The following is an 11,347-nucleotide window of genomic DNA, read 5'->3' on the forward strand; positions in this document are numbered from 1 at the left end:
CACCAGTGTGCCCTCATAGCCAAGAAGGCAGACAGCATGGTGGGGTGCATGAGGAGAAGCATTTTTCAGCAAATGTAGGTAAGTTATTATTCTCCGCTATTCAGTGCAGATGAGGCCACATCTGGAGTATTGCATCCAGTTCTGGGCCCGCCAGTATAGAAAAGATGTGGATTCATTGGAGCATGTTCAGCAGAGGGCAAGGAAAATGATTCGTGGGCTGGGGCACATGACCTATGAGGAGAGGCTGAGGTGATCTGGGCTATTTGGCTTGCAGAAGAGAAGACTGAGCGGTGATTTGGTAGCAGTCTGCAACTTCCTGAAGTAGGGCTCTAAAGAGGAAGGAAAGAGACGGTTCTCAGTCATGAAGAATGTCAGAACAAGGAACAATGGTCTGAAGTTACAGAGGTAGAGGTTTAGGTTGGATATTAAGAAACACTATTTCATTAGTTTACCAGGAGGGTGGTGAAGCACTGGAATCTCCATCCCTAGAGGTTTTTATGTCCTGGCATGACACAGTCCTGGCTGGGACAATTTAGGTGGGGTTAATCCTGCTTTTGGCAGAGGACTGGACTCGATGACCTCCTGGGGACCTTTCCAGCCCTAGGATTCTATGATTTTATATGCAAAAAGTCCAGCCAAGGTACAGCATTGGCTGCAGGCAACCCCTACATTTCTGTGTTGTGTGGCCACTAGAAGCAGGCAGGGATACTGTCTGTAAGCTGGGGCTCCCCTCTGGTGCCTGACCAAGCCAAAAAGGATGGGCAGAGATGACACCCAGTTATGCTCCCCGCCCCAAGTGATTACTGAGGCCTTGAAGGGGCCCTCACCTGAGGGCTGTTTCACTCAGGGCTCCCTAGGAACACAACTCAGTCTGTGCTGACAGGGAGCCCCCTGGCAGGGGCATGGTGCTGAGGGGTACAGTCAGTGGCACAGAGCCCCCCTCCTCCCAAAAAGGGCAGGGCTGTGAGCATTTAGGGCCCTAAGCAATTACTTAGTCTGCTTGAGCGGAGCACAGACACTTCTAGAGATTGGCGGAGAGCCCCAAGGAAGCGAAGGGCCCTGGGCGTGGGCGGGATTGGAGCACAGCCCAGCTGAAGGGCAGGGATGGAGCTAACACTGGGCTGTCACCCACCTCTGTAGGATCTTTGGGACCTCGCAGGTGGTCCTGTAACCAGTGGAATCGTTTACCCAGAGCCCCCTGGGTCGTCGGTGCCCCAGGAGCAGAGCTCCCCTTCCCGGCACAGGGGCCGGGTGTGGTACGAGCACTTGTAACCCACTTCCAGGGCAGGCAGCAGGCGACACGCACAACTCATGAGCACAGAGCAGCTGCAGCTGGCGCTCCGGGGGCTGGGGAGCTGGAACTTTTCACCTCAGGTGCCTGGACCGAGCCCCCCAGAGGGCTCCTCTCCAAGGGGGATGGGCTCCCCAGGGCCCCGCAGGTACCGAGTGAGCCAGGCTCAGCTCCCAGCACAGCTCAGTCTGAGCTCGAATGGAGCCGAGGACATGCTGGAGCATGTTGGTGATGAGCGGGAGGGGCCCCCTGGGACTCCCAGCCCCTCCCAGTTTCATGCCGAGGGATCCTGCAGCTCAGCACTCACAAGCGGCAGTGCTAACTCCAGCATTGGAATTGCAGCTGGCAAGGGATGTGAAGAGTAACAAGAAGGGTTTCTACAGGCATGTTAACAATAAACGGGTTATCAGAGAAGGTGCGGGGCCATTACTGGATGAGGGAGGTAACCTAGTGACAGATGATGCAGGAAAAGCTGAAGTTCTCAATGCTTTTTTTGCCTCAGTCTTCACAGACAAAGTCAACTTCCCAAGGACGGTCCTAGATGATGCAGTATGGGAAGGTGGAGGGCAGCCACCTGTGGGGAAGGAACAAGTTCTGAGCTATCTAGAAAAACTAGATGTGCACAAGTCCATGGGTCTGAATTTAATGCACCCCAGGGTACTGAGGGAATTGGCAGAGGTCATTGCTGAACCTTTGGCCATTATCCTTGAAGACTCTTGGAGATCGGGGGAGATACCGGATGACTGGAAGAAGGCAAACGTAGTGCCCATCTTTAAAAAAGGAAAGAAGGACAATCCAGGGAACTATAGACCCGTCAGCCTTACCTCAATCCCTGGGAAAATAAAGGAGGGAATCCTCAAGGAATCCATTTTGGAGCACTTGGAAGAGGGAAAAGTGATCAAAAGTAGCCAACATGGATTCACCAGAGGCAAGACCTGCCTGACTAATCTGATTAGCTTCTATGACGAGGTAACAAGCTCTGTGTACATGGGGAAGTCAGTGGATGTGATACACCTTGACTTCAGCAAGGCTTTTGATACGGTCTCCCACAACATTCTTGTCCATAAGTTAAGGAAATATGGATTGGATCCTTGGACTATAAGATGGTTAGAAAGGTGGCTTGATGGTCGGGCCCAATGGGTACTGGTCAATGGCTCAATATCTGGATGGCGGTCTGTTTCAAGCAGAGTACCGCAAGGCTCAGTTCTGGGGCCGGTGTTGTTCAACATCTTTATTAACGACCTGGATGAGGGACTGGGTTGCACCCTCAGCAAGTTTGCGGATGACACAAAACTAGGGGGAGAGGTAGATTCGTTGGAAGGTAGAGAGAGAATCCAGAGGGACCCGGATAAATTGGAGGACTGGGACAAAAGAAATCTGATGCGGTTAAATAAGGAGAAGTGTAGAGTCCTGAACCTGGGACGGAAGCATCCCAAACATTGTTACAGGCTGGGGACCAACTGGCTCAGCAGCAGTATGATGCAAAGGTACCTAGGGGTTATGGTGGATGAAAGGCTGGATATGAGTAAACAGTGTGCCCTTGTAGCCAAGAAGGCTAACGGCATACTGGGGTGCATTAGGAGGAGCATTTCAAGCAGATCTAGAGAAGTAGTTATTCCTCTTTATTCGGCACTGGTGAGGCCACATCTGGAATATTGTGTCCAGTTTTGGGCCCCCCAGTATAAAAAGGATATGGATTTGCTAGAGCAGGTTCAGCGAAGGGCAACAAAAATGATTAAGGGTCTGGAGCACAAGACCTATGAGGAGAGGCTGAGGGATTTGGGCTTGTTTAGTTTACAGAAGAGAAGACTTAGAGGTGAGTTAATAGCAGCCTTCAACTTCCTGAAGGGGAGCCCTAAAGAGGAGGGTGAGAAACTGTTCTCAGTGGTGTCAGATGGCAGAACAAGGAGTAATGGTCAGAAGTTGAAGAGGGGAAGTTGTAGCTTAGATATTAGGAAAAACTTCTTCACCAGGCGGGTGGTGAAGCATTGGAATGCGTTGCCTAGACAGGTGGTGGATTCTCCATCCCTTGAGGTTTTTAAGTCCCAGCTGGACAAGGTATTGCTTGGGATGACTTAGTAGGGGTTGATCCTGCTTGAAGCAGAGGGCTGGACTAGATGACCTCCAGAGGTCCCTTCCAGCCCTATGATTCTGTGATTCTGTGATCGCAAGCAGAGCTACATGGGGGTCTCAGGCCTCCCATGGGCTCTCTTGCCCGTGGGGAGCTGGCCCTAGGCTGCACAGCTCACACCATGGATCAGGCTGGGATTGGCACAAACCCAAGGCCACCTGTTCAGGGAAAGGCTGGGGAACTGAGCTGGGGGATGGGCAGCCTCCCAGGAGGAACACGGGGGACATGGTGCAGACAAGGGAGCACCCAGAGACCTCCCGCCCTGCCCAGCTCCCACACATGGACAGCAGAGCCTGGCCGGCTGCCACCCAATGCAGCCCCTTCCCCTCCCAGTATAAGCTGGGCCAAGCTGAGAAGCCTCAGGCAGGGACTCCCCAGCAGGGACATCCCCAATGCAGGGTCGGGGCTGGGATGCTGCGGCATCGCCCCAGGGCTCGGTTACAGCCTGTTCCCCTGGGGAGCTGCCTACACAAGGCCCTGCCCCAGGATGGGAGACCAATGGACCTTATCACACTCCTGGGCCTGGGTGTCGTAGAGGCCAGGTTGCTGCATTGGCCTTTGCCCCTCATGGTTCTCAGCTCTGATCCCCCCCAGCTGGCAGTGACCCACCGCGTCCCCCATTGCCTCATGCGCTAGGCCCTGGGATATTGCAGGACGATCTCACTCCAAGTTGGGGGGGACAAGTGTCCCCATGACAGAGCCCAGCGGGTCCACAGGGACCACGGACTGAGCCACAGGGACCCAGCCCCCCGACAGACTGAGGAGGTCCCAGGGTGGGGACACTGGGGGACAGGGCTCGGGGAGCAGATGGCCCTGCGCTGTCTAGAGGCCACCAGCATGGAAAGCACCCGAGCGAGGCGCTGCCAGTACCGGCGCTGACGCTGTGCTGGGCCAGGCTCTGCAGAAGGGAGCTCCGCAGCTCCGTGCTCCCCGCCAGCCCGAAGGCGTAGGCCAGCAGCGCCTGCGTGTAGAGGTCACTGGTGTTCGAGGACTCCCGGAGGCACTGGAGGGCCCTGCTCACCATGGGGTCCTGGGATGGGGAGACACCGAACAGCCCCCCTCAGACTGAGCTCTGGGCACGTCCCAGGGCACCCTCCATGGGCCCTGACAACGCCCCACTAGGCAGCCAGCTGTCACCTCCCCCAACTCATCCCCCTGCCCCATGGTGCCCTGGGCCCCACTACAGACAGCCCACCCGAGCCTCCCCCAGCACCAGGCCGAGACAGTGGCCAAGCTACTGAATCTGTCTGATGCCCTGACCCCCTGTCCCCAGCCCACCTTCCCCCACCTGGGTCCCATTGACTGTCCTTCTCCCCACAGCCCCCAACAGCACCTCAGATCCCTGCCTGATCCCAACCCCCACAGCTCCCCTCTGTCACCCCAGACTCTTACCTCATACCAACCCTCTTGGCTTCCCCATCTCACCCAAAGCCCCTCCCTTGTACGAACTCCCCCTCACTGTCCCCAGCAAGCTCCAATCCCCCCGGCTGCCAGCCCCTCCCTGGGGGCCAGGGCTTGGCCTCACCATGAGTGGCTGCCCCAGCTCCAGCAGCGCTGATGTGATGTAAGCTGAGAGCGAAATATCATCCACCACGCCGCCCTGCGAGGGAGGAAGATACCGGGAGCCAGAGAACACGGAATCGCAGCCCATGTTGCCAGCAGCAGCCGAGCTGCAGCACAAGACAGGGCCACGGGGCAGGGCAAATGGGTCTCTAGTCCTCTGGGGTGGCTGAGTTTGAGTCCCACCACTTGAATTGGGGTCCCGAGCCACTGCCCCAGTCACAGCACCCAGGAGGACCACACCAGGACAGCGAGCTGCACAGGTTTGATATAAGTGGAGGTGGCCGTTGTTTCTTTACCAAAACTATGTAAAATTCCAGCATAAAGTCCTGTCTGAGCCTCAACAGGCTGGTAAGTCGGTTTAAACTGAAATTGACGTTGCCCTGTGAAGAAGAAGATGCAACAAGAGAGGGATCTGCCTCTCACTGGGGACGATCCAGCTCATTACATAGTTCTGCTGCACCAGAAACCAAACTCTGCCTAAGGTTTGTTGTCTTCTCGCTCCCTAATAGCTATGTGCAGCTCAGGCCCTTCCATAGAGACCCGGCTCCCTGCAAACTGCTGGGCAGTGGGGGGAATTCGCTTGTGACTGGAGCTGGGTGGGAACTTCCTGCTTCTATGGTGTCTCCACATGACATTGTTCCCACAAAACTGAGCTTTGAGGGAAAACATTTCTTTTTGCTCACACGTTTTCATTTTCCTAGGGAAAGTGGAACTATAACCCCGGACAGAGAGTTCCATGGGTCCGTAGTGACGGGGGTGCTAGGAATATTCCCGGCCCAGGGCCCCACTCCAAAAACTTCAGGGCCACTTGAAGCCCCTTGTGCTACCTGCTGTTCATCCACCAGTCTGCCTCTGAAATAGCCTAGTGGCCCCACTGACCCCATTGGCAGCAATGTGGAGACAGAGCATCTTCTGTTTGCTAGCTCTGCGCCCCTGCCAGCACGTGCACCCCTGACGGCCTGGGGAGAGGCGTCTCTGCATGCTGCCCCTGCCCAGAGCACCCTGTGGTCAGCGGAAAGCTCTGGAGGCAATGTCTGTGGCAACAGCACATGGAAACTCTGCTGGCAGCCTGCCTAGGAACTATTGCCTGAGACGGGGGTGCCCCAGGTAACTACTGCCCATGCCGCCCCCTCCCAGAGCCTGCACCCCCATGCTCTGCCCCAGCCCAGAGCCCAAATGAGAGCCTCTCAGGCTGATGCCTGAAGCAAGCCTTTCATAGAATCATAGAACCATAGAGCTGGAAGAGACCTAAAAAAGCCATCGAGTCCAGCCCCCTGCTCTAAGCAGGACCGAACTCATCAGATCAGCCCCGCCAGGGCTTTGTCGAGGTGAGACTTAAACTCCTGTAGGGATGGAGATTCCACTGCTTCCCTGGGCAGACCATTCCAATGCTTCACCACCCTTCTAGTGAAAAAGTTTTTCCTAATGTTCAACCTGGACCTTTCCAACCACAACTTGAGACCACTGGTCCGTGTTCTGCCATCCGTGACCACTGTGAACAACTTCTCTCCAGCCTCTTTGCAGCCTCCTTTCTGTAAGTTGAAGGCTGTTATCAAGTCCCCCAGCAGACTAAACAGGCCCAATTCCCTCCACCTTTGTTCATAGGTCATATGCTCCAGCCCCCAAATTATTTTGGACACCTGCCACTGGACCCTCTCCAGTGTGTCCACATCCTTCCTATAAATGGCGGCCCAGTACTCCAGATGCAGCCTCACCAAAGCCGTATAAAAAGGAATAATCACTTCTCTGGATCTACTGGCAACGCTCCTCTTGATGCGACCTAATATGCCATTAGCCTTCTTGGCTACAACGGCACACTGTTGACTCATGTCCAGCTTCTTGTCCACCACAACTCCCAGATCCTTTTCTGCAAAACTACTACTAAGTCAGCCAGACCCCAGCCTGTAACAATGCTTGGGATTCTTCCGGCCCAAGTGCAGGACTCTGCACTTGCCCTTATTGAACCTCATCAGATTTTTTGCAGCCCAGTCTTCCAATTCGTCTAAGTCAGTCTGGACCCTGTCCCTACCCTCCTGCATAGCTACCTTTCCCCCAGCTTAGTGTCATCCACAAACTTGCCGAGGGTGCAATCCAACCCCTCATCCAGGTCACTGATAAATATGTTGAACAGAACAGGACCCAGAACCGAACCTTGGGGCGCTCCACTAGAAACCGACCGCCATCCTGACCTCAAGCCGTTGATCACTACCCTCTGGGCCCACCCTTCTAGCCAGCTTTCTATCCATCTTACTGTCCATTTATCCAATCCACATTCCTTTAACTTGCCAACAAGAATATTGTGGGAGACCGTATCAAAAGCTTTGTTAAAGTCCAGATAAATCACATCCATTGATTTTCCCCTATCCACAGAGCCAGTTATCTCATCATAGAAACTAATCAGATTGGTCAGGCATGACTTGCCCTTCATGAATCCATGAATTTCACTGCAAGCCGTTTCACCATTCAGCTACACCTACCTCCAGCCCCTGGTTCTCCCATGGACTTGGGCATCTTCAGGTCACATCTCCTTTGATGCACCATGACTGACCCTCTGAGCCAGCTGTGTGGGGTCAAGGGTTTGGCTGGGATATGCCATGAGAGGCCCCCAAACCCTTCCCCAAGTTGTCCCTCCTCCTCCCCACATCAGCCCCCCTGCTAGCCTCCCACCTGCAGGGCGTTGTTCAACAGCTTCCCCACGCTGAGGAAGCAGCCGCTCTCTAGCTGGTGGCGCTGCAGCCAGCCAAGGGCATCGTCTAGGTGCTGCTGATCAATGAAGATGTAGGGTCTGGCCTGGCCAAAGGACTTGAAAACAAAGGCCATCAGCCTGGGTGGGAGAGACCCTGTTAGAGTGCCTGGCTCAGGCGGAGGGATTGAATTGGCAGGGATGTGGGGGTAGGAGTGCCTGGCTCAGGCGGAGGGATTGAATTGGCAGGGGTGTGGGGGTAGGAGTGCCTGGCTCAGGGGGAGGGATTGAATTGGCAGGGGTGTGGGGCTAGGAGTGCCTGGCTCAGGGGAGGGGTTGAGTTGGCAGGGGTGTGGGGGTAGGAGTGCCTGGCTCAGGGGAGGGGTTGAGTTGGCAGAGGTGTGGGGGTAGGAGTGCCTGGCTCAGGGGGAGGGATTGAATTGGCAGGGGTGTGGGGCTAGGAGTGCCTGGCTCAGGGGGAGGGCATTGTCCCTCATAAGCATTCTGGAAATCTGGTAACCCTATGAAGAAGGGGCATAGTGTGAACTCAGATTTAAACTGACCCTGCTCCTGAGCCCTGAGGGAGCCATGGCTGCAGAGAACCCTGTGAAAAGCCTCCAGGAGAAGCCACATGTGTCTGTCTGGATTATTTCAAGGACCCCATGATTACAGGCTCTGGGCACAATTTCTGCTGAGCCTGCATCAGCCAGTGCTGGGAGAGACCCAATCCAGCCACCTCCTGCCCTCAGCGCAGAGAGACTGTGCAGCAGTGTAGGGTGCGAGAAGAGTTTGTAACGGTCTCATGAGAGCAGATCAACCCCTCTGTGAATCCTCAGGAGAATCTAAACAGACCAGTCTGTGCAAGGTGAAAGCTGCAAAACTAACTGCCATGGGAACTGCTGCAGAACAAGGCGCGCTTGCCAAGATTTCAAGGCTACGCTGGCAGTAGGCCACAAGAGATAGTGATAAGAAATGCATAGGCAATTTTAGGCAATCTTATGTTAATGAGCTCAGCTTTATCAGCTAGTGTTAGGAGGCCTGTTACAGAGCCTCTTCCTGAGCGAAGCTCCGATGCGTCGGGTTTTCCTCCACAGGTGACTGCGGCGTCTCCGGGGCTCCTGCCGCGGGTGTCACGTGCTTTCAATAAACCAAATATAGCACTTGCCTTCTGGGTGCAGCCTCGTCCCTGGGGAACCCGAGCCTGGTTGGCTACAAGCAGAGACACCTCCGGCCCACCAGGCAGCTGGCAAACATGGTGGAAATTGCCCAAAGGCTGTTTGACGGCAGTGAAAGGAACCAGAGAGGGTGTGTGGGGAGCACCAGGAGGCTCTGAAGCTGTTCTGTGAAGAGGACCAAAGCCCCATCCGTGTGGTCTGCAACAGATCCTGGGCTCACTGTGCTCACACAGGGCTTCCCATAGAGGAGGCTGCCCAGGAGTACAAGGTATGGAATTGATGTTACACTTAATGGATTTTAATTACAGGCTAATTTCACTGACACTTTCCTGACACACTCCCCAGCCAGATCTGTAAAGCCTTCATGGTACAAGAGATGCTCTAACAAAATAAATGCTCTCTCAGTGTGGGAACAGGTAAAATATCAAGTCTTTAAAGAGACCTGATAGGAGAAACATTTTTTTCTCTGAGATTACTAAACCCTTCTGAAAGCCAGCCCCCACTGGGGAAATGAGGGCACTTGTACACAGCAGAAGGGGTTCAGGATCAGTGAGGTTTAAATCCATAGGGCTGCAGGGTGATTTACGACAGAGTGCTGCCTTTGACTGGAGCTGGGGAAATTCTCAAAAACAGTTTAGTAGATTCACCTCCTTGTGATTCCAGTGTCCTGTTATGTGCTGTACCACTAAGCAATTCATAAATACTCACCAAGCTTGGTTATAACTGAGACTTCTCTAGAATTATTTAGAAGACTGAACCTGACTTTGTAATATGTTCGAACGTGAGGCACTCGCAATCTGCATTCTTAAGGTTCCATTTCCTTGGTAGTTTTTGAGGTCACAAAGCAAATGGGACTAACAGTTACCTGGAGGTTTTTGGAGTGGGAGGGGCTCACCCAGCTCCACACCCTTCTCAGCCCAAAGTGAAATCTGCCAAATCATTTCTGTTTCTTCAGGAAAAAATTGAGGCCCCTTTGAAGACTCTGAGAAAAGATGGAGAAAAGCTGCTGGGCCTGAAAGTGACTGGACAGGGGAAATGCCTGGAGTATCTGGGAGGTGCCCATTGTTAGTAAGCAGCAGGGAGTGGCAGTGGGAGGCGTGTTTGGAGGCAGACTCCTGTGTGGCTTTGGTGAAGGCGAGATAGTGAACTTCTCCAGAATCGTGGATTGCTGGGTTAGAGCCATGCATAGACAAGTGCTGAGCTTCCATTGCAGGGGAGGAGTTAATGTCCAGGCTTTGTGGGTTTCCCAGAAATTCTCCCCAAGTGAACAAATGCCCCCAGGAGGGGCTCTCCACTCTACTCATTTCTCCCCAGAAGCTGTCAGTGTAGCACTGAGTCCTGCCTCCTGCTCTGGGTCAGAATGCCCAGGAGCTATGAATAACATAATTCATTGCCCCTGACAGACATGGAAATGCCCCTTTTGGAGATCACAGGGGGCCAGAGGAAGAGCTGGGAGGATCCTCTGCCTGATACTCACAGGATAGAGTCATATGTCAGAGACTGAAGCAGTTCTCCCTGCTGCAAGCTCAGCTCTCCATAAAAGGGCCCCAGGCTCCATCCACGTCCCTGACTAGCCCTTTGCCTGTTTTCATACAGAAGCAGACACAAACTAAGAGACAGAAAACCATGCAAGGTGAGGGATAGATCAGTGGCTTGCACAGTGGCCTCCTAAACCCACAGTTGTGGGCTCAAGGACTGAGGGGGCCATTTAGGGATCTGGGGCAAATAGACATTTTCATAACCCTAGGAAGGAAGATCAAGGAATACGGTGTACAAGTGGTGTTCTCATCCATCCTCCCTGTGGAAGAAAGGGGTCTGGGTAGGGATTATTGAATCACAGAGGTAAATGCATGGTTGTGTAGGTGGTGTAGCAGGGAAGGATTTGGTTTCTTTAACCATGGGATTCTCTTTTATGAACAGGGATTGCTGGGAAGAGATGGGATCCACCTAACAAAGAGAAGAAAGAGTCACTTTGCGGGCAGGCCTGCAAACCTAGTGAGGAGGGCTTTAAACTAGGTTTATCTGGGGAAGGTGACGCAAGCCCTGATGTAAGTGGGGAAGGAGGAGGGAACAATCAAGCGGGTTTCCTGGGTGAAAAGGAGAAAGTGGGCCAATCAGCCCCTTCTCTAAGATGCTTGTACACTAATGCCAGAAGCCTAGGGAAGACACAGGAAGCATTCGAGGCCCTGGCGCAGTCAAAGAAGTATGAGGTGGTTGGAATAACGGAGACTTGGGGGCGCGATTCACATAACTGGAGCACGGTCATGGAGGGTTATAAACTGTTTAGGAAGGACAGATGGGAGAAAAGGAGGAGGTGTTGTGCTCTATGTGAGGGAGCAGAATGATTGCTCAGAGCTCTAGTATAAGGAGGGAGAAAATCCAGTTGAGTGTCCTTGGGTTAAGCTTAAAGGTGGAAGTAACAGAGGTGATGTTGTAGTTGGTGTCTGCTATAGACCGCCAGATCAGGGAGATGAGATACATGAGGCTTTCTTCAGGTAGCTAAG

Source organism: Carettochelys insculpta, chromosome 28 (genome assembly GCF_033958435.1).
Source record: "Carettochelys insculpta isolate YL-2023 chromosome 28, ASM3395843v1, whole genome shotgun sequence".
NCBI classification, from domain to species: Eukaryota; Metazoa; Chordata; order Testudines; family Carettochelyidae; genus Carettochelys; species Carettochelys insculpta.